Source organism: Anolis carolinensis, chromosome 1 (genome assembly GCF_035594765.1).
Source record: "Anolis carolinensis isolate JA03-04 chromosome 1, rAnoCar3.1.pri, whole genome shotgun sequence".
Lineage (NCBI taxonomy): Eukaryota > Metazoa > Chordata > Lepidosauria > Squamata > Dactyloidae > Anolis > Anolis carolinensis.
In genome coordinates this window covers 279,054,339-279,065,507 of record NC_085841.1, presented here as the reverse complement: position 1 = coordinate 279,065,507, position 11,169 = coordinate 279,054,339, and positions in this window count along the sequence as shown.

The following is an 11,169-nucleotide window of genomic DNA, read 5'->3' as shown; positions in this document are numbered from 1 at the left end:
ACATACCCAGTTCTTTAAGACTCTCTTCATAGGGCATGGTCTCCAGACCTTTGATCATTTTAGTTGCCCTCCTCTGGACTCCTTTCAGCTTGTCAATATCTCTTTTGAGCTGTGTTGCTCAGAATTGGACTTAGTATTCCAGGTGAGGTCTAACCAAAGCAGAATACAAAGGCACGAAGATTTCCCTTGATCTAGACACTATATTCCTTTTGATACAGCCCAAATTCCCATTGGCTTTTTTTTGCTACAGCATCACACTGTTGGCTCATGTTCAACTTCTTGTCCACGAAGACTACAAAATCTTTCCCACATGGATTGACATTGTGCCAGGCATCAGCTGTTCTGTATTTTTGCATTACTTTTTTTCTTCCTAAGTGTAGCATCTTACATTTGTCCTTGCTGAAATTCATTTTCAGCCCTCTAATCTGTTAAAATCATTTTGAATTCTGATCATGTCCTCTGGATTATTAGTGGGAGCGGGTGGGACTTTTGTAAAAAATTCTCCATGTGTAATTGTAATCAGATGTGCAATGGTGAATGAATCTTCTGTGGGCTTCCAGGGATTTTCTGGAGGTTCTGGAATATGACATAAATATTGTGCATTTGGCTATAAACACATACTGCACACTTCTCTGATGGACACCCTTTACTCTGGGAGAGGAATGCTGCTGAAGGGAGATGAGCCTAATGGGAGAAGAAAGAGGAGATGCATCATAAAGTAGTTTTTGCCATGGTTGAACATTTGCAGAAAACTTGCCAAAAGCCAGAAGTTTAGAATGGGCTTAGAAGCAGATCAATGACTTGTGAAACTAGTAAAGGGCAAGCTTTTACTAGTCTCCTAAGCCATTGATCTGTTTTTCAGTTCAGTGCAAACTGTTAACTTTGACTTTATAAATTGTTGATCTTATAGACGGATTTACATGTATTGACAGTTTCAGGTTCTGAAGCCTAGTGATTAATGGTAGAAAGTGTTAAACTGAAAAACATTTATACATTAGATGGTGATGGTATAGGTTTAAAAGAGATGTTTCTGCTTGGGAAAAACGGTGCCCATTTTACTATAAAGAAAATAGCAGTAATATTAACATGAAGAAGTCCAGTAAAGTATTGGGGGGGGGATATGGAGGTAAGAGGAAATTCTGTCTATTCTATTTCAGGAGGACATGTTCCTTCAAACCTGCTGTTGTTATGTTCAGAGAATGAGCCATTCTGGAGCAGAAACGAATGGAGAAAAGTTGACTCAAATGTGATAGTGGACAACCATTCTCCAATGTCATCCTAAATCTTTTTGAAGGATATGCAGCTCTTTGTCTAGAATCTTAAACATTTCATCAAATGATAGAAGTCCCAAATAAGGTCCTCAAGAGAGCAACACAGACAAGACCTTTTTCAGAAAAGGAAAATCTAATTGGGAAAGTAGCACAAAATTGTAACTTAAACTTTAACAAAGGTTTTCCAGAAAAAGGGGGAGAAAGAGAAAGGAGTAATGGTATGGGTGTTGGTGGTTTTACAGTAGAACCTCAAGACCTAAGAAAGTGGAAGAAGTATTGCGTGTTTGGAAATAACTATGAGAGGTACGGAAGAATAGCCATTTTGTCAAAATGACAAACCAAATAGCCCATTCTGTACATAATAGGAACACTATTGGCATGCAAACTTGGTGGCTGATTTCAAGGGATATTTGTGAATTGTTATAGTGCCATACATGTAAATTTTTTCCTAACATTCAGTCCCTGTAATTTTCAATTAGAGAAAACACCTCTTTTAATTGGTGTAGACAATAATGAGCTAGATAGCCCAGTGGTCTGAGTTGGTATAAGGCAGCTTTCTTTGAAGACTGTGATGAATTTTACAAGTCTATGATACATATTAAGAATGGTAATGGCTGAGGCTTCTCCAATTCATCAGAACCATCAGATAGGACTATGTGAGATACTGAGCTGGTTGTACAGGAGATGACATAAAAAGCAAATATTATCTTTAGTAAGCTTACTAAATGAGGCTTATTTTTGTTTCAAACAGCAGAGGTAATATTCAGTGTAATGAGAAAGAAATGGTTTCTCAAAGAAAAAAAAACATCTTGCCTGATATTTTGATGAGCAGCCTGCTTACTTGAGTCTTCTTTAGTACAACGGCACTGTGATGCCAAAGATACATCAGGCTGCAGAACATGATTCCTGTGCCCAATATATTATCCCACCTTTTGCAAAGACAATGGGGTAGTTTTATAGAGGTACATACAAGTATATAGTTTTGTGCTAACTGAAGGTGCTGTGGTGGAGTAATGGAAGTCTTGAACTGGGAGTTGGGAGAAATTAGGGTTTAGATCACCACTCAGCCCTGGAAATGCACTAGCTGACCCTGGACAAGTCACACCCTCTTGCCCTTATAGGAAAGCAGTGATCTGATCATGAGAAGGTCATCATAAGTTAGTGAGTTAACCTGAAAACACATAACAATGAGAAATTGTGATATTTTCAAATCCTGATATCATATCTTGGACTAATGGACAGGAACATATCCGCCAAAGATGACTTGGCTGGGGGGGGGGGGGTGTTGTCTATCCAGACTAATTAAAACAACCAGTAGAGGATTAGACTGAGTTGGTAAGGAAAATGATATATGTCTCAGAGGAATGCATAGTTTGTCCAGCCTGAAATGACTATAGTAAAATTTGTTTAGATTTCACAAAGTACTAACCAGTCTCATATTTGTCAAAATTGTAGTGTTGATGTTTTTACATTTTTGAGATTGCCATGGCATCTTAGTCCCAGGAATATTAAAAATATTAAAAATATTTAAGGTTTGCTAGGGGATAGAGATAGCATTGGCCATCTTGAGAATTTGTTCAGGAAGGGAACTAGAAGAATATATCTCTGTTGAATAGTTGCAGCAGAATTGAGAATAGTGTCATTCTGGATTGCCTTGTAGAAATGAATTTGGAAAGTGCTATCCTGAAAATCTGTCTAGGTTACCAGTATACTGCTTGCCACAAATTATGGTGATTACCAACAAAGTAGCTTAAGGCCAGACTCCCCTAGGAATGACTTCTTTCTATATCATCCTGTACAGTTATTAAGATGATAGGTTGTGTGTCCTTTGCAGTGTCCCACCTAGGGAAGAGGAATAAAACACAGCATTTAGCTATGTTTGTTTTTTTAAAAAAAAATATTTTTGCTGAATTCTGTGGCAAATCAATTTTTTTAAAAGTATCGATCCTCTTTCCTTGGTTTATTTTTTTTAATAAAAGAATCATTTAAAAATCTTGTAAGCTACTGGTTTGCACCAGAAGCATGGAACATAAATGTTTAAATAAATGAATGGACAGATGAATAAATAAACCTTGAGGGAAGAAGAAAACTGCAACAGTGGGGCCTAATGACCAAGATTAACATTTATTGCAGTGCAAGATTTCATGGACTTGGAGCCCACTTTATCAGATATGTGAAGTGTTATTCTCAGGTGACAGGTATATGTTCATATGACTGTAGTGTACAGATATTCTAGATTTTTAGAGTGTTTTCACTGAATAGATACATACACAGATACATACATGCCTGCAGATAAGCAATTGCTAACAATCTAATATATCATCACTGCTCTAGTGTCATGGGGACATATATCTGCCAGCGGAGATAGAGCGGACTTCAGTCCATAAAAGCTTGTGCCACAATAAATCTTTTCTTTTTTAATTCACTGCTAGTTCTTTAAAGTGCCACAGGACAATTTCTTGGCACTTTAAACCCAAAAGGGTACTTTAACTAATTCCTTGGGGAAATACACCCCATAAACCTGATGGTGCATCTTAGTGAAGCTAGATTAGTTACTGAAACATATCATGTTGTGCTGAAAATGTCTGGACATGTTGAGATCTTTATTTGCAGACCAAAATGAAAAAAAAATTAAAAACCCTGCACGTGTGAAAAGGAAAAGGATGGTCATACTTTTCAAGGAGATGGGGGAATATATAAAGGGGGCTGTTGTTAAAGAATCAATAGTGGCAAAGGGGTTGACCTTCCCCAAGTTTTAAAAGATGTTATTTGTCACTCCAACAGAATTTCTCTCTGAGTTGCCCTGAAGGCAGCTTCCTTTACTGCCTGATGGAATGGCCGCCACATGTCCCAGCTACATCACTCACACATATGGTTATTTGAAATGGTCCTACATTATATGATAAAACAGTATTAACCCAGGAAAATGGTTATCTGGCTCATTAGAGGGATACTACCACATAAACAAAACTGGAAAATCAAGGAACCAAAATCAAGTGAGCAACAAATATTTCTAATATATAATTTATCTCATTCAAAAGAAAGTGTGATCCCCCCCTCACTCTACAACAGTTATTCCCAGCCTTTGGTCCCCCTAGTGTTTTGGACTTCAATTCCCAGACATTCCAGCCAGTTTACTAGCTGTTAAATGTTTTGGGAGCTGAAGTCCAAAACAACTGGAAGACCAAAAGTTCGGAACCACTGCCCTAGAAGATGGGCTGACTTTTGCCCAGTTAAACCAGCATCCTTATCAGACTCGTGAAAGACAGCCCAGTTGACATTAGTTTTTTTTTTTTAAGTACAGGGGAAACCAGATAACCAAAATATGTTAACTAATCATGTTTTCTAGTTGACATTAGTAAGCTGTTATTGTTGCTGTTGTTATTAGTAATCACAATCATGAGCATTTCAATCATCATATCTTTCAATTTCACAGTCCACCAGGTGTTTCAGTGAGCTATTTTCAGGTAATGTGAGATGTTCCAAGTGGTGTCAGTTTTTCTAACTGCCCTATTGTTATTCCTTCTATAGTGATTCCACATATGTTTTGCCCATATGTTTGAGCTTGCTCCTAAGTGCTTTTCATCACTGGAACCATATATTTTTTCTTTTCTCAGCGTTGCTAAATCTCCATTTAAAGGCCTTGAAGGAAATTTCCTTGGGACATCTATTATGGTCCCATCAGTTTCTCTCCTCTGCCTCCTCCTGTTATTATTATTATTATTAAAATATAAGCCTGTTGAATAAGAAAGAAGATTTTTTTTACAAAGCTCTGCCTCAGCATTTGGTTGAAATACAGTGAAATGAACACTTGATCTGATAAATATGACATGCTTGGACTTTTAAATACTTTGGACCAAATCTCTATTCAGGATGTTCACCATTCTGCCAATTAATTAGAATTGCATGTGTAGGGTTGCTCTTGTTCTATTTTCAAACTCATTTTCTAAGAATATACAAACCTATGGAGAACTATACTGTATCTGACAAAGGTTTCTTTTATTCCAATATTCTCTTTACACAGTAGTCAAACTGTTCTTTGTGGCAAACCCAGAAGAACATGAATACCACAGGATCCATTTTACGTTCTGGACTGTTGTGAACATTAAAAAGACTGGCCAAGGCCTGGAGTTCCACTGAATGACACTTTAGTTCATGAATGCTATGTAAATATGAGAGGTCAGCATATTTCCTCAACAAAAATAGAAAAACAGAGTTGGAAAACTTAAGGTTTTGGAATGCTCTTCAGCTGGAACTAATGAAGATGATTTAAATATACAACATACATTGTTGTATTTTCTTTCATTCTTACAACTGGAACTTACTTTCCTAAAGCTTTGAATATGTCAGCCTTTTCATCAGATGGAAGCTGGGGGATAGTGAGGGAAATCATGGGGCAATGGCATGCTGTGTTCCCTACCTGTTGTGCGTTGTTGTGATATCCCTTCCCACAACATTTCCCCGCTGTACCCCGCTTCTTCTTCGCCTTCTTTGCCTCCTCTGGCTTCGTTCTATGGGGAGTTGGGTGTATGGAGCCCCACCAGAAATAGCCCTGTGTCATATGATGGGATCCAAGGAACTCCATGCTGGCAGCATGCCAGCAGTGTAGAGAAGTGAGGATAAGATGCTTCTCACCCCCAATGTGATGAGGTCATCAGAGGAATTTCATAGAATTCTTTCTGTTTTAAAATTTCTGTTGTTGGTCTTATCATGGCTTTGTAATATTTTATTTCTCTCATTTCCTCACTCTTGGGGCTCATTTACTCTACAGGTTAGCATGGTGTAAATCTGCCCTGGAGTAATCCTGGATCCCACATGCACATGTTGAATCTTCAGCCATTATCCAGATAAGCCAGGACTAAACTGGTCCCACGAGGTTGAAACTTTCTCTGTGTTGCCATTGCTAGTGTGGAGCTCTGTCAAAGTACCTGGTCACTATGATTGTGTCTGCTGATGCCAGAACGGGGCACCTATGGGATTAACAAGAAGGAGACGGTCAACAGAGGCAAGGTGGGGGACAGGTGCTGCTACAGAGTATGTGGCCAGCAAGAAGGAGTGGCAACAGCAACTTGAGCATGATATATTCTAGATGGCAGCGGTGTTTGGACAGCAGATTACCCCAATGTGAGCCAAAGTCAGAGTATGGCCAAAGAAAGCTGGAATAATGTGTGCCATGAAGATTTCCAGTGGTCCATTCATGGAGTATTAGATTTTTGGTTAATGTAGACAAGACCTAGATGGATTATTATTTTTAAGCTCTTGAAGTATTTGGCTAAAGAATCTTTTTTCAAATACATTTTAGACTATTTGGAACTTTTGCAAAATAATCTAGATATGCTCCACTGGAGGCAGGCAGTTCTCTTGCTTAGAATTTACAGTGCTGAAATCTGGTAGAAGATGTTGGATGAAATCAGTATTAATATTTAATAAACTTCATAAAATATTCCATTTCCAATTTATTAAGCCTTGACTAATTAATATAGTTAAATTTTATAATTCATTTTTATCATTCCTATATGCTAGTTACATTACAATTGCTTTAGCTGAACTGATGGTATCATCATTATTATTACTACTTTTAAATGAATATATTTTGTATCTTTACTCTTTCTATGGACTTATCATCTATTATTTCAATAGGTTTTATTTTTGGTGTAACTCTGCTAAGAGTAAAGAATTCCTGTTTTGGAGGGTGGTTAGGAAGAGCTGCCCTTGCTTCCTCGTCTTCCTCGTTCTATCCTCATCTTTTATCTTCAAAAACTCTCATGTATTGAATGAAGGGGTAGCATTTTCTTTATTCATATAGGCTCCCCACCTCAGAATTGATTTGAGTATGAACGTCTATAAGTTGTTGTGTTTATCTGAAGCCCCTGCCTGACATGGGGACAGCAGAATAAGCTCTTTCCTTTGTGCCAGATAAATTTATTGCATTAGTATTATTCTATACAATTTCCCTATAGACAAATAGAAAAAAACCCCAACAGATTACTTTCAACTCATTTTGGCTGACACAACGGCTAGCTAATGTGCAGCATGACTCATTTCTTGTCAAATGTAGAAACCGAGAAGAGCAGGAACCAGGGACTTTTTTTTTGGTGGCTGGCATAGTAGTCATTTTTGACAGTTACGAAAGCTTAAAATTAATTATGCAAGAGCCAAGTAGCCTTTCTCTTTTAAATAATTCTGTAAGTAAAATACACGCACGGTTCTTAATCATGTGGTTCGTGCACAAGGAAAGCTTTGCTATTCAGACTCACTACTCTCCACATGAGAAGAGTGGCAGAATGACAGATGGAGAAGTCAAGCTAGCCTGCACCTCTCTTCACATATTGATTAAACATACTTAGATAATGACTGCATTGGTCAGTACAGTGTGCCCTTGGTTTCTTCTAGGGTTTGGTTCCAAGATCTCCCCTAAAAGGATACTAAAAACTGGGATGCTAAAGTCCTATTTTATGCAATGGCATAGTAAAATAGTGTAGTGCAGCAAAGTCAAGGTTTGTTTTTTGGATTCCACCCCCCGCCCCCCATACACATTACATTAGAGTCATGATTGGTTGTCCCCCTGGATTTAGAACTCATGAATATGGAAGGCTGATTGTAGAAAACACAGAACTTGTGGATACAGAGATGAAGAACCCATGGATACAGAAGCCCAGTTGTAGATACGGGTTATTATGACTATTATAATTCATTACTAGGATGCCAGCCATAATAAAATAATTAATACAGATATTTCTTTCTATTCCCACTCATTTGGAAGAAATGATTGAATCTTAGAATCCAGAAAGTGCTGAGTTCTACTTCTTGATCCTCTTTTGCCAACTGGCCTTTTATTGCTATGTGATGGTGAAAGAATTTCAATGATTCATGCCTATGTATTCTGTTATATATCTCAGCATGTTGTTTTGAAAAAAAAAACTGCATAATTTTACAGCATGTGCAATCACATGAGATATTGATCATATTCTGAGGAATACTGAGGAGAAAAGCACTGTGTTGACTTAATACTAGGCTGTTGTAGTTTTAGTAAAAGAATAAACAAATTGTCATAACAGATATCCCAGAAAGATAGCACCTGTAATATAAAAACATATTCCAGTCTAGACAATGAAATAGTAGATTTTAATATATGGGTTTTTTGTTACTATAGTTAATTCTGCTCTTTATTTCTAAATTGTGTTGGTCTAGTCTTGTGTTGGTGTTGGTTCCTAGTCTTCCATATAGTTTCCTCTGAGTCCAGGAGCCAAAAGATAAATAGAAATAGCAGCAAATATAAATTGTAGGTCTTCAGTTTAATATATCTAAATTAATACTTTGGTCTTTGTATATTTATATGATGAATTCCAACAGTGTTCTACCCCCACACTATCTTAACAACTTGGAAGGTGAACTGACTGGGCAGGGAACAGATTGGAGACTATATAGTTGAATCAAAACAAGAGTTTATTGACAAGAATTTTAGACTTTCTCTCCTCCTGAGTCTCACTTCAAAGTCTTTATGAGGAGAGGTTAAGTCTTTGAGATATAGTTCTAGCCGAACTGAGGCTCTTGAATCTTTATTTCTTCTTATTGTCTCTTTCTTGTATGATGTTCAACTGTTTCTAAGATGGTCTCAATATTTAACTCTGACTGGATTTGAATACAGCTCCGACTGAACATGCTATTTGTAGACCTTCCGGCCTCATTCTCTCATCACCTTCCAGTCAGTAAAGACCTGACTCTTCCAAGAACCAGAAGCGCCTTGCCTGAGGCTCTGCCCCTGAGAAGATTCTTAAAGGGGCAGGGTGACAGAGGCTTCAAATGCAAAGAGGCTGTCTAGACTGACTCCCCAAAAACTGTACATAAATATTTATCCCTATAACTAAAAAGCGTTTAACTAGGGGTAAACAGTGAGGGTCTTGATGGGGCATGACAAACAGTGAATCTGTTTTAATCAGTTTATAATTCAGACTTTAAAGAGATTTTCTAAGGAATGGAACCCTATCTCTTTCCAGATTCAGCACCTTGGATAGGTCTTTTACAATTTAGATTAAAACCTTACTGACATAGAAGCCACCAGCTACACCTTGGCAATAAGTCCTAATATTTTCAAAGTGCTATGAGTTATGCTAATCTCAGTTATTAGCCCCAATTAGAGTAGAAAATCAATGGAATTAATTGTAATTAGTTTATGCAACTCATATGTATATTCAATTAATTCAGTTTATGTGGTATAACTGGGTCATGCTGCTCTTATGTAAAAACATATTCTAGACACTGTAATAGAGATAGAACATCAGTCTTGATATCCCAAAGGCATCAGATCCTGGTTAATCTTTGAAGCTAAACAGAGTCAGTCCTGGTCGGTACTTGGATTGGATATGACAATTACAAATGAATACAAGCTGCCGTGGGTTATGTTTCAGAGGGCAGAAGCGGCAAAACCACCTCATAAGAGTTCTTCACTAAGAACGCTTTATGAAATACATGTGATTGACATAAGCCAACAAGTGACAAAGGCACATACAAACAATAGAGCTTGCAATAAAAGAGTTTTTAGTTGCTAAATGCTTACTTAAAGGTTTGCCATATTTACTTAAGTGATGGGGAACCTTTATTCTTCCAGAAATAATTCAACTCCCTAAATAATAATAATAATAATAATAATAATAATAATAATAATAATAATAATACTTTATTTATACCCCGCCACCATCTCCCCAACGGGGACTCGGGGCGGCTTACATGGGGCCATGCCCAGAACAATACAATATAACAAAATATAAAAATGACATATCAAACACAATTAAGCAATACAATAGATAATAATATACATTACAGCACAAAGTCAAAAAAGCAATAAAAACAAGGGCGGGCCACATGAACACTAAGTTAAAACTCGGGGTGAGAAAGAAATAAGAATAAAAACCACAGGGACCAGGGACATAAGATAGTGGAACAGTCTAGAGGATAGATGTTGGAGGGGAGTAAGAAAAGAAGTATATGACAGTTACTCTCCAAAAGCACAATGGAAGAGCCATGTTTTTAAGTCTTTCTTAAAAGCTAATAAAGTGGGAGCTTGCCTAATCTCAATGGGCAGTGAATTCCATAAATACTTTTCCATTGCCTATTCGGGCTGGAGGACCTCGAAGACGAAGTTCAAAACACACATTAAAATAAAATTATGGCTTTGTAGGAACCTATAAGGAATATCCATTGCAATCACCTGCAAACAGCAAACCACTTCTATTAAAAATCCCCTAAAGAAGGAAACTCCTTTATGAGTGTATTCCACTATAAAACAGCCTTTACCATCAGGAAGTTATCTTAATGTTAAATAGATTATCTTCCTATACTTTGAATTTATCAATCTATGTCCTAATCTCTGAAGCAGCAGAAAACAACTTGTTCCTTCTAAAATATGACATATTTTCAAATTTTTAAACATAACAACCATGTCTATTCTAAACCTTCTCTTCTCCAGGCTAAAAATGCTCAGCTCCCTTCACCATGTTTCTTAAGGCACAGTTTCCAGATCTTTTAAAATTTTGAACATTCTCCACTGAATAAATTACAGCTTGTCAGTATCCTTGAATTTTGATGCCCAGAACTGGACAAAGTATCCAGGTGAGGTCTGATAAAAACAGAATGGAGGGTTACTATTATATCCCTCAATCTAAACACCATACTCCTATTGATTGCTTAGCAGTGGATTGGATTTCACCACATGGTACTACTGATTCATGTTCAACTTGTGATGTATTCAATCCTTAGATTCCTTTCACATATTATCAAGCCATATATTACCAATTCTATATCTGTGCATTTTGTTTTTGTCTGCCTTACATTTCTCCCGCTTAAAATTCATTTTGTTAATTTCAGCTGCTTGGCTGTGTCTTTGTATCTTCTACACACA